The following is a 12,670-nucleotide window of genomic DNA, read 5'->3' on the forward strand; positions in this document are numbered from 1 at the left end:
CTGCACCCAAGCACCAAATGTGCAAAGGCCTGAGGGTGTGGTCAGCTAGCATGGCAATATCGAGGGGTAGAAGAAAAATGGTTGGCAACCTTCAGTCTCAAAAGACTATGGTATAAGCCTACAGCACCCGGTATTCCCAGGCGGTCTCCCATCCAAGTACTAACCAGGCCTGACCCTGCTTAGCTTCCGAGATCATGCTATAAGCCTACAGCACCCGGTATTCCCAAGCGGTCTCCCATCCAAGTACTAACCAGGCCTGACCCTGCTTAGCTTCTGAGATCAGATGAGATTGGGCATGTGCAGGGTAACAATTGCTGCCTAGGGGTAAAAGAACATCCAAGAGAACACTAGATAGCTATGGCAGTGGTTCTCAAATGTTTTGAGACATTTTTAATACCCCCCATTAATGTTTTTAGAATGCTAGGCATGATTTGCCTGAAATGGGAGTGGAGCTTCTGGATTTCATGAAGGGCCTCCCATCTTGAAATTGTTGAAAAGAAGGCAAAACTTTTGAGAAAGGCTCTGTGTAGCTTCCATTTGTGCTTTTAAGGACTTCCCAGCTGAGGTTATACAACCATATTGAACGTGGCATATTGAAAATGGCAAAATGAAGTCTGTCTTTCCCTCCAGCATACATACACCTGCATCTCCCATTATTTGAGGACAGGATATTTCCTGTGGCCAAAGGCATCGCTACAGTTTGTGACATCCAATGCGTGAGCTCATGACGTCCCTCCCATGATGGACCTCCTAATGTACCAGACTATACAGAATAAATTACAATATCATATGCACAGCCTAAATACAGTGACATAACTAGGGTTGGTGTAACCTCCCAATTCACTTTATTTATTTATTTGTTTATTTATATAACACTACAGGTCACCCGACTAATCAGTAGCCAACAAAAAACCAGTGGTCACCTTAACGACACTCACACAACTGAGTAACAGCCCAATCCTAAGGGGCAGCCCAATCCTGAGCTGCCCGGGGCGCCCCCACTCGGCGGCAACACAAGGACTGCCGCCGCATCCAGCGGAACATTCGTCCCCTTCCCCCAGGTAAGGAAGGCAGCCCCACAATGGGGCTACTCTCTTTAGTGGTGCCCAAAGGGCGCCGCTAAAGTAAAGGCACTCATGTAAGGCATGTAGCCTCCACGAGCGCCGAGGATCCTACGGAGTGGAGCTTCGCAGGTCCTTCTCCTGCCTGCCCCCAGGCACGCTTCTGGCACGGCCCCCCCGCATCACGCCAGCTTCCCCGCCCCTCCCCGCATCACACTGGCCTCCCCCCTCCCTGGAACACCCCCGTGCCCCCCCCCCGTTTGCCATTCCACAGCCCGGCAGTAGCAGGCACCACCGACCTGTGGAACACGGGTGCCTGCCAGGCGGTGGCTCAGCGCTGGCCTGAGCTGAGCCACCTCCGGCAGCAGCCTGGCGGTAAGCCCCGCAAATGTGCCGTACGGCACGTTTTCAACTGTGGTCCACACTGCGGAGACACAGTGCGGACCATAGAATTGGGCCCTAAGAGTTCTAGTAGCTCTGATCCATGGCAATGAGACCTGACTCATACTAACACCTTATTGGTCCCCTGCTATGTCATACTAGAACCTCCATGGCCCTAGGAACAATCAGTCTCATTGGTCAATTTGAGATAAGAAAATCCACTTTTTGTTACATAAGGCGGCTGTGTTTTCCTTTTCTAGTCATTTGGCTATAACTTTTGATAGAATAAATATATTTCAACTTGGTTTGTTTCATTGAATTCTGAATTAAATTACACATTGAATGATATATATGGTGGTATTGTTCAAAAATATCAAGATTTTCAAAATTTTGGCCAGTAGTGGTCTTACCCCCCTCAAGGGTGTCACCCTGTGCAGCCTGCACCCTCCACACATCCCTAGTAATACCGCTGCCTGTGGCAGAAGAGCTTCTTTGGACTCATTATCAAACATACTTCTTCAGATATTCACCTATTACCTATCAGCCAATGTCTGCCTGTTATCTAACTGAATTAAACATGATTACCTATGGGTAAATTCAGGAAAAGATAGCCTAAACAGACACAAAAAGAATACTTTTCAAGGAGAAAAATATGGGCATGATAGCTTCCTATAAATGTGCCTGCTGGAACTGAGTTTATTTTGTTCTTTGGGCAAAGATTTAAAAAAGGAAACTAAAGGAAGCTCATCTTAAGCCACTCACATTTTATCTACATAAGAACATAAGAACGGCCCCACTGGATCAGGCCATAGGCCCATCTAGTCCAGCTTCCTGTATCTCACAGCGGCCCACCAAATGCCCCAGGGAGCACACCAGATAACAAGAGACCTCATCCTGGTGCCCTCCCTTGCATCTCTCCTGCTTAGAAAAAAAAAGCAAAAATTCCTTAGCACCTAATCATAATAATTAATTGTAAGTAAGTATTCAAATTATCTGGTGTCTCTACATGATATGATTTAAAGCAATTGGAGGCATTTAGGAAAGGAAAACACATGCAAACCTGAAGCTTTATCTAGTACAGGAGTGTCAAACAAAAAGCCCGGAGGCCTGATCAGGGAAGAATAAGCTCCTTATTAGGCCAGCTTGATGTTAGGTTTATGATAATTGAGCTTTAATGTGACTCCTCCAAAACATGCAGCTGTAATAGGAGCTGAAAGTAAAAAAGACGTTACTGCCAATTTATCTCTTTCCTTTAACTTAGAACATAAGAACATAAGAACAGCCCCACTGGATCAGGCCATAGGCCCATCTAGTCCAGCTTCCTGTATCTCACAGCAGCCCACCAAATGCCCCAGGGAGCACACCAGATAACAAGAGACCTCATCCTGGTGCCCTCCCTTGCATCTGGCATTCTGACATAACCCATTTCTAAAATCAGGAGGTTGTGCATACACATCATGGCTTGAACCCCATAATGGATTTTTCCTCCAGAAACTTGTCCAATCCCCTTTTAAAGGCGTCTAGGCTAGACGCCATCACCACATCCTGTGGCAAGGAGTTCCACAGACCGACCACGCGCTGAGTAAAGAAATATTTTCTTTTGTCTGTCCTAACCCGCCCAACACTCAATTTTAGTGGATGTCCCCTGGTTCTGGTATTAAGTGAGAGTGTAAAGAGCATCTCCCTATCCACTCTGTCCATCCCCTGCATAATTTTGTATGTCTCAATCATGTCCCCCCTCAGGCGTCTCTTTTCTAGGCTGAAGAGGCCCAAACACCCTAGCCTTTCCTCATAAGGAAGGTGCCCCAGCCCAGTAATCATCTTAGTTGCTCTCTTTTGCACCTTTTCCATTTCCACTATGTCTTTTTTGAGATGCGGCGACCAGAACTGGACACAATACTCCAGGTGTGGTCTTACCATAGATTTGTACAATGGCATTATAATACTAGCCGTTTTGTTCTCAATACCCTTCCTAATGATCCCAAGCATAGAATTGGCCTTCTTCACTGCCGCCGCACATTGGGTCGACACTTTCATCGACCTGTCCACCACCACCCCAAGATCTCTCTCCTGATCTGTCACAGACAGCTCAGAACCCATCAGCCTATATCTAAAGTTTTGATTTTTTGCCCCAATGTGCATGACTTTACACTTACTGACATTGAAGCGCATCTGCCATTTTGCTGCCCATTCTGCCAGTCTGGAGAGATCCTTCTGGAGCTCCTCACAATCACTTCTGGTCTTCACCACTCGGAAAAGTTTGGTGTCGTCTGCAAACTTAGCCACTTCACTACTCAACCCTGTCTCCAGGTCATTTATGAAGAGGTTGAAAAGCACCGGTCCAAGGACAGATCCTTGGGGCACACCGCTTTTCACCTCTCTCCATTGTGAAAAATTGCCCATTGACACCCACTCTCTGCTTCCTGGCCTCCAACCAGTTCTCAATCCACGAGAGGACCTGTCCTCTAATTCCCTGACTGTGGAGTTTTTTCAGTAGCCTTTGGTGAGGGACCGTGTCAAAACGCCTTCTGAAAGTCCAGATATATAATGTCCACGGGTTCTCCCGCATCCACATGCCTGTTGACCTTTTCAAAGAATTCTATAAGGTTCATGAGGCAAGACTTACCCTTACAGAAGCCATGCTGATTCTCCCTCAGCAAGGCCTGTTCGTCTATGTGTTTTGAGATCCTATCTTTGATGAGGCATTCCACCATCTTACCCGGTATGGATGTTAGGTATGGATGTTAGGCCTATAGTTTCCCGGGTCCCCCCTCTTTCCCTTTTTAAAAATAGGCATGACATTTGCTATCCTCCAATCTTCTGGCACCCTGGCCGTTTTGAGGGACAAGTTGCATACCTTAGTCAAGAGATCAGCAACTTCATTCTTCAATTCCTTAATAACTCTAGGGTGGACGCCATCAGGGCCCGGTGACTTATTGATCTTTAATTTATCAATGAGGTCTGAAACATCTTCTCTTTTAACCTCTATCTGACTTAACTCCTCGGTCAGGAGGGGCCGTTCGGGCAGCGGTATCTGCCCGAGGTCTTCTGCCGTGAAGACAGATGCAAAGAACTCATTTAATTTCTCTGCCATCTCTAAGTCTCCTTTTATCTCCCCTTTCCCTCCCTCACCATCCAGAGGGTCAACCGCTTCTCTGGCGGGTTTCCTGCTTCTAACATATTTGAAGAAGCTTTTATTATTCCCCTTAATGTTGCTGGCCATGCGTTCCTCATAGTCTCGCTTGGCCTCCCATATCACCTTCTTACATTTCTTTTGCCACAGTTTATGTTCCTTTTTATTCTCCTCATTAGGGTAAGACTTCCATTTACAGAAGGAAGCTTCCTTGCCCTTCACAGCCTCTCTAACTTGGCTGGTTAGCCATGCGGGCACCCTCCTGGATTTAGTGGAACCCTTCTTTCTTTGCGTTATACACCTCTGCTGGGCCTCTATTACTGTTGTTTTAAGCAGCCTCCATGCACTCTGGAGAGATTGGACTCTTTTTACCCTCCCTTTCAACCTCCTTCTAACCAGCCTCCTCATTTGGGGGAAGTCCGCCCGTCAGAAGTCAAGGGTTTTTGTTAGAGATTTGCCTGGTATTCTTCCCCCAACGTGCACGTCAAAACGGATCGCAGCATGATCACTGTTCCCCAATGGCTCAGTAACGTTTACATCTCTAACCAGGTCCTGCGTACCGCACAATATTAAATCCAGAGTCACCTGTCCTCTGGTGGGCTCCGTGACTAGCTGCTCTAAGCCACAGTCATTTAGCATGTCAAGAAATCCGGTTTCCTTATCGTGACCAGAACACAAATTGACCCAGTCAATATGAGGATAATTGAATTCCCCCATGATTACAACCCTGTCCCTCCTTGTCACCTCCCTGATCTGTTTCCTCATTTCAAGGTCCCCATCCGATTTCTGGTCTGGAGGACGATAGCACGCCCCCAGTATTACATCGCTGCATAAGCCTGGTAATTTAACCCACAGAGATTCTATGGTGGAGTCGGACCCACCTTCAATCTCTACTTTGCTGGATTCTATCCCTTCCTTAACATAAACTTCTTTCCTGCCAACTGGCCAAGATGTGCAGATCGCCAACAGAGGCAATGCTTTTAAGCCGCCTCTGCCCAACGTTGCATATATGCAACAGGGACCAAATATGTACACCTGTGGGCCTCGCAGTAATGGGTTAAGGAAGTTAGGGCCAGGGTATGGTGGCTGAGGAAGGCGGCATTTGTGCTGGTGGACGGAGGATCAGAGGATGTTGATCTTGTGGTCATTATAGTTAAGTCAGACTGGCCATTGCCCATTTTAAGATGCCAGTGGTTACAGATCATTAACTTCTCCTCAAGCTAGGGAAAAAAAATAGAGGGAACACTGCTCAGCAGAAGCAGTGCAGCTGAATGACAACCTGTGTTATAATTAGGCTCTCCCATATCTTGAAAATATGATTAAAGGCAGGAGGTGTGGTCCGGATGTTGAGCTGCTGCCTTGCCTGACGAAGCTCAGCAGGATTGGCTTCGGTCTCACCTTGGAACAGCAACAGGAATGCCACTGACAGAGTTGATGGAGCTGACAGAACTTCAGGAATGTGGAGGAGTCCGCTGGCAAGAAATGGATAACATCTTGAGAGCCCAACTGAGGCTTGATTTGTGGCTGCCTATGGACGCTTGGAAGGCTAGATCTGTGCAGCCAGGATGACACTGCACCATCTGGAGAAATGGAGGATTTTGTGGGTTTGCTCATAGAATAAGACTTGTAAGAACCCCATTTGGGGGGAAAAAAGGTCAGCCCACCTATGTAAACTGCCTTGAGTCTGTGAGAAAGACAGTATGCAAATTAATTAATAAATATAATTTATTATGTATGCAAATGTAATTAATAAATATAAATTTTTTCTCTTTTGTCAACCACATAGTGCAGTGGTTCCCAAATTGTGAGCTGTGGTTCCCTGAGGAGCCACAGAAACCAGCCAGGGAGCTGTGGAATCCTTGCAGAAACACTGCTGCCCTATTGAACTGTAGCCCTAATAGGGAGCTGCAGCCAATGGCCCAGTAGGTCAAGGGAGTCATCAGTTGAAAAGTTTGGGAACCACTGAGCTAATGAGTTACTGAATGACAACTAAGACCTTCTCTTAGTCATCACCTGCAGGTCATCACCTGCTTAATGATGTCACTTCCTGCCCTTAGCAGGTGCCATGGATGCTAACTTTGGATGCTAACTGTATGAAATGAGTTTGACATCCCCTGATCATATGTATATGCACACACAAGTTGCCCAAGACAATGGGTTGGTGGAGGAGAGTTTTCTTTGCTGCTGCCATGGTGACACGAGGAAAACGTTGCTGCTACTGTAGGGTGTTCCCCCCCCCAACCCGGTAAGTCTTCCCTCTGGCAATGGGGGGACGGCAACAGTGCATCCTCTGTCTTCCTTGGCACCATTTTAACATTCCCAGATGGCCCAATGCAGCATTTAGATGCGACTTCCAGAAATTCTGAAATGGTGCCTGGAATGATTAACAAAGTGCTACAGCTCTGTCCCCATCATCTGATACGTGATGTAGATGTTTACCAAGTGATGGGAAACAAGCAGCGGCCCTGCCACCATCAACAGGTGGGGCATAGCCTAGTATAACCATGGGGTCCTTCAAGGGCGTGGACCCTTGGCTCGTTCATGACCACACTTGAACTGTGACATCTGGTTTGGTGGAAAGGGTTGTGTTCTCTTCATCTCTGCACCACAGCCTCAATCCAATTGAAACCCGCCCCATGGCTGCTTTTTGAAAAAGAGAATTTTCAGTCCCAGAACTCTCATGTCATGTATAAACACCCATGGCTTTGTCTGAAGAATTCTGAGCATTAGCGTTTGATGAGGTGCTGAGAATTCTCTGTTCGAAGCCACTCACAGCATTATAATTCCTATAAGGCTCCCTGGGAAGAGGGAATTATTTTTTTTAATTCTGTGGCGTACATATTTCATGAGCAAGCTTTCAATATCACTTGAAATGCATTAGAACAGAAGCATTTATTGACAACTTTTAGATTTTTTTTTTCATCTTTTGCTCAAGGCAAGTTCCCTGCTTATCCATTATTCCTCCCAATATCCTTAGATATTTTGTTCCACTTCGATCAACATTCTTTAAATTTTCTTTTTAAAAAGCAGCTTGCAAGTACATTAAACACAGAAATAGCAATGATATCTCTCTTACTTCATTGGCATGTAAAATAAATAGCCGATGGCATTTTGTGTCAATAGCAAATGAAGTAAAAGAGATGAGATATGAGGAAGATGCAGGAGGACTTTTGGTGACTCTTGCCAGAGGGATTTCCATGATTTTTAAGGCAATGGCTCCCAACCTGTGGTCCGGGGACCACAGGTGGTCCATGAGACCCTGAGAAGTGGTCCTCAAGGTGTTAGGAAAAAAGAGATTATCACCTTTGATCACCTCCAGTGTCTTGCCAAGTGAGTGCTCCCCCATGGACTACTGACATATTGGCCGTGGCTGTAAGTAGTCCATTCTCCACCCTCTCTGGTGGTCCAGCGCTTGCTGAAGTACCAGCTATGGGAGGGCCCATTCTTCACCCTTTCTGGTAGTCTGTGGAGGAGCGCTCACTCTGTGAGATGCTTCCCCATGGACCAACAGAGATTGCGGAGAATGGACCCCCCCCACCAGCTGACATTTCCAGTGTCTCACTGAGTGCTCCCCCATGGACTACCAAATTGAATTTTATTTTTTGTGTGGTGGGGATGGAGGGGGTTGCATGTGGTCCACGACAATTCCGATATTTGCCTCAGTGGTCCATGGGCTCCTAGAGGTTGGGAACCACTGATTTAAGGGGTATCTCCTTGCAAGATCTCTTGAAATGAGAATATTGCTCCACCACAGGTGAAAACAGTCATAATTTTAGCAAGCCTTGCGGTTGCTGAGTGAATGTCTTTGCATGGTTCTGAATCATCAGGCAAAGGATCTCTTACCTGTCCCTATGTACCAGCAGGGAATTTTTCAAGGCACACATGGCTTTGACATTGAGTGCATTTTAGGATGTTGCATTTGGCAACTGTAGTAAATGGTGCCAAGGTTATAAATACAATTACTGCATAAGGCTATTAGGAACACACAGTGCTCTGTAAAATGGCAGCTGTGCAGTTCAGTCACAATATGATATCATATGTCTGATCCCCCCCCGACTCTGAAGCCTAAAATAATAATATGTAGATAATTTAGTATAAGAACATTTGCAGTTTTCCATTTTAATTCAGACTGATCCAGACTACTGAGGTGGTACAATGAATAGAAAATTGAGCTTGGGCAGGCCTGGTTATGAGTTGTACCTTGTCTGCATACCGATGGTGTTATTCTAGGCCAGTGGTACTCAAACTTTTCCAGCCAGTGGCTCCCTTGACCCCCCGTGGCTGTTGGCCATGACTCCCCATCATGTTCCTAAGGGTTGGAAGTGACATCATTAAACAGGAAGTGGCCAGAAATATTAACTATATTAATATTAATTATATTAATCATATCATTAATTAAATGCAGATCTTAAAAATATACTATTAATACACAGCAATATATATGCTTTATAAATGATCAGCTGCTGATCACTGTTGGAGACAGGATGCTGGAGTAGGTAGATTTTGTCTGGTCCAGGAGAACTCATTTTTTTAAACTTTGTAAGCATACCAATAGAATTGTTTTATCAAATGAACTTTGTGAACAACCAGTCTGACCAACATTACACACACACGCTCCTGTGGACCCCAATCCAACTAGTCATTTCTCCCATTCTCCTTGGATAGGATTGAACCCTTTATTAATTTAATTAAATTAATTTTTCCCAGCAGCTAGTGGGGAAAACAAAAATAGACCATGAAAATATATCAGAGCTGATAAGGGTTTGGTTAGGAAGCTGATTTGTCTTCTATACTAGGAGATGCACAGCCCAATCCTACGCATGCCTACTCAGAAGTAAGTTCCATTAGAGTCAATGGAGCTTACTCCCAGGAAAGTGTGGATAGGATTGGGCTGGCAATCACTTCATCAATGGCTGATAAGTATTCCCTTCAAATAGCAAGATTCATCACTTTAAAAATACAGCCTCTCCTCTTCAGTCAAACAACAAGATTAATAAATCACTTTAAAAACAGTACCCTTTTTCTGCTCCTGGCCAAGTAAAGTGTGTGCCCCTCTCTCTCTCTCTCTCTCTCTCTCGCTCCCCCCCCCCCTTTGCCAACTGCATGGGAACAACTTTAAGACCCCTGATGACTGGTAAAATAGGAAGCGTTTTATTTGGGGACGGGGAGGAAAGCGGGAAGGTTTGGAGATCGAAAGGGGGGAGTGGAAGAGGGAGGGGGTTGAAAAGAGAGATTTCACTTTGATGAGAAGAATCCCAGGCTGGGGACTAGGAACCAACCAGAAGGATCAGTGAGCGTTAAGGACTGCAAGCTGAGAATGCTTGGTACTTGCCAGATGAGAGTTGAAGAGCGAACACAGAAGTTGGCAGCCTCGGAGTGGAGGGAGAAGAGGGCTGGGCGGCACAGCCGCTCTCGCAGCTGAGCAACTCCTGTTTCTTCTGCTTTAAAAAAAAGTGCAGAAGAGGGGCAGAAGAAGGGCTCGTAAGTGCAGGGACAGACTGCACTTGCTCCCGGTGTGGAAGGGATTGTCACTCCCTGATTGGCCTTTTCAGCCACGCTAGATGCTGTGCCAGAACCATCTTTCAGAGCGTGATACCATAGTCTTTTGAAACTGAAGGTTGTCAATATGCCAATACAAATTCAGCCCAGGGGTGTGACTGTATTGCTGCGAGAGGACATTCCGCCTACCGAGAGGACATTGCGCCTACCCTTTGAGTTCCTGGCGCCTCCCTAAGGTGCCGCACCTCACAGTTTGAATAACACTGCTCTAGGCAAATTGCTTCCCTTTTTACTCCATTTCCTCATCTGCTCAAAAAAAGTGGGAGGGGGTAGAACAACATTCACATATTGGTCCTCATGATTAAGTGGACAACAACCACATGTGAAAGACCCATGTGAAAATCCATGACAAATATAAAAATAAATAAAATGGTTGCATACATTAAAAGAGACAGGCAGATAGACAGACAGATATGATTGTCAATGAATATATAGGGTAAGTGAAAAAAATTGATTAGAAATCTTCAGATACTTCCCAACACAGAAGTGATTTATATGCACTAGCCTGCAGAAAAGACCCACAATGCAGGTAGATTTCCCATTTGGGAAAAACATCTCTCATCATTAGATCCCACAGAGGAAATGTCAACCAATAAGAAATGAACATAATCAAAGAGGTTCACTCAGCACCTGTAATGGTGCATACAGATTTGCACAGTTTTAGCAGGAAGCCTCATGTTTTGGGCAGACTTACAACCTCCTCTCCCAAATCCAGTTCAAAGGAAAGCTCAGTTTGTGGCCAAAGAGGTTGTGATTAGGAACAGCACCAATTGGCTGGCCCTTGTGTAAATCACAAAGCCCACCTCTCCTCCTGGGCAATTTTTCAAGTGCAGGGGAAAATTTATTTTTGATAATAAAGTGCCAAGCCTACATTTGACCAGATAAGAACATAAGAACGTCAGAAGAGCTCCGCCGGACCAGGCCAAAGGCCGATCTAGTCCCACTTCCTGTATCTCACAGTGGCCCACCAAATGCTTCAAGACAAGAAAACAAGACATAACCTGCATCCTGGTGCCTTCCCTTGCATCTCGCAATCTGAGGTAGCCTACCTCTAAAACCAGGAGCTTGCACATACTTGTAACCATGACTTGTAACCCGTGATGAACTTTTCCTCCAGAAATTTGTCCAATTCTCTTTTAATCAATCATCCAGGCAAGATGCCATCAAACACTTCCTGTGGCAAGGAGTTCCACAGACAAGAGTTCCATAGATACACAAGCAAATACATTTTTTTTTAGAGCAAGGTAGAAAGTTTTCCTGATGTGAGGAGGGGTGAAGAGGCTATCAGCCTCCAATCTGCTGTGTGTGCATGTATCATTGGGGAGTAAAGGTAAGGAACAGCAGAGCTCACCCTGCAACAGAAAAATCTGCTCCTGCTTCTCTTTGCAGGTGCAGCTGGAATCAGCTTGAATATGGATCAGCCCTGTGTCAGGGTCTTAACACAACAGTTGGCAGAGAACTGGAGGGTGGAGAAACCGTTGGAATACCGATAGGCAGCTGTCTAGTTGTCCTAACAATAGCATTGGTCACACTTGTGCACATCCTTCCTCAGTTGTGGTAGGCACGGTGCATTTTCGGCTGAGGAGCCCCTGACAAGGGGCAAGGAAGAAAACAATAGAAGAACACTCTCTGCAATCCAGGGCTTTTGTCACAGTGGAAGCCATGATAATCCCTTTTCCTGCACTGCTAGTCAACCTCTGGCAGACTTCCTGACTCTGCGAGAATTCCTGGAGCCCTTATAGTGAACAGTGCAGGAGCTTTCCTCTGAGGCTTTGCCCTTCTGAGGACAGGAAACTAATGATGGTGCCCATACCATTTGATTCCCTACTCCAGTTCACAGGGAAGTTCTTCCCCATGTTCTGCACCTCTGGTTTTCCACCAAGGAAATTGGATTCCCCTAACAGGAAACATTTTTTGATAGGATGTTTTTTCCCAACCCGGGTTTCTTGCAAGGGTGTATCCCAAGAATTAAGTGAAGTTTGGGTCTCACTGCTGCAACCCACTGACCAATCACTGTGCACAATCGGGTGTCACAGACCCCACTGACTCCTAGACCAAACCAATGGTGTTTCCCTAGAAAGCAAACATCTCAGATGTCATGAGTGATACCATTTATGCAAACAGAAAAGGACAGAAGAATAAGGTCAGTTTTCATATATAAAGCATCTGAACTGAACTTAAAGCTTGTCTGAACTCTACACTTTTCTCCATCCAGCTGCCATGATTCATGAGTACAAGAACTACATTCCAATTTTTTTTTGGCCTAAAATAGATCTAGAGTGCCACTTGGAAATCCATATCAGCAAATTTCTACCTCCGTACCAGCTCATCTGTTAAGTCGTAGGCAGGCTGTGATGAATTTATCTCTGCTGTGTGAAAACTGTGGCCTACCTATTAAAACGGAAGCAAAAATCTAAACAATCCAATCTCCTGGATTTAGACTGCTCTGATGAATGGGTCATCCATTCAGTGCCCAGTACAATTTCTGACACTACCATCCTTCTTACCATATAGTCCCGCTGAGAGCTGCTATGTT

The 12,670-nt window shown here is 45.6% G+C and overlaps 1 pseudogene; it reads right to left on the minus strand.

The window, feature by feature from the left end:
• Window positions 1–202: 202 nt before the first annotated feature.
• On the minus strand, window positions 203–319 carry LOC136646690 (5S ribosomal RNA; annotated as a pseudogene).
• Window positions 320–12,670: the final 12,351 nt, after the last annotated feature.

Source organism: Tiliqua scincoides, chromosome 3 (assembly GCF_035046505.1).
Source record: "Tiliqua scincoides isolate rTilSci1 chromosome 3, rTilSci1.hap2, whole genome shotgun sequence".
Taxonomy (NCBI): domain Eukaryota; kingdom Metazoa; phylum Chordata; class Lepidosauria; order Squamata; family Scincidae; genus Tiliqua; species Tiliqua scincoides.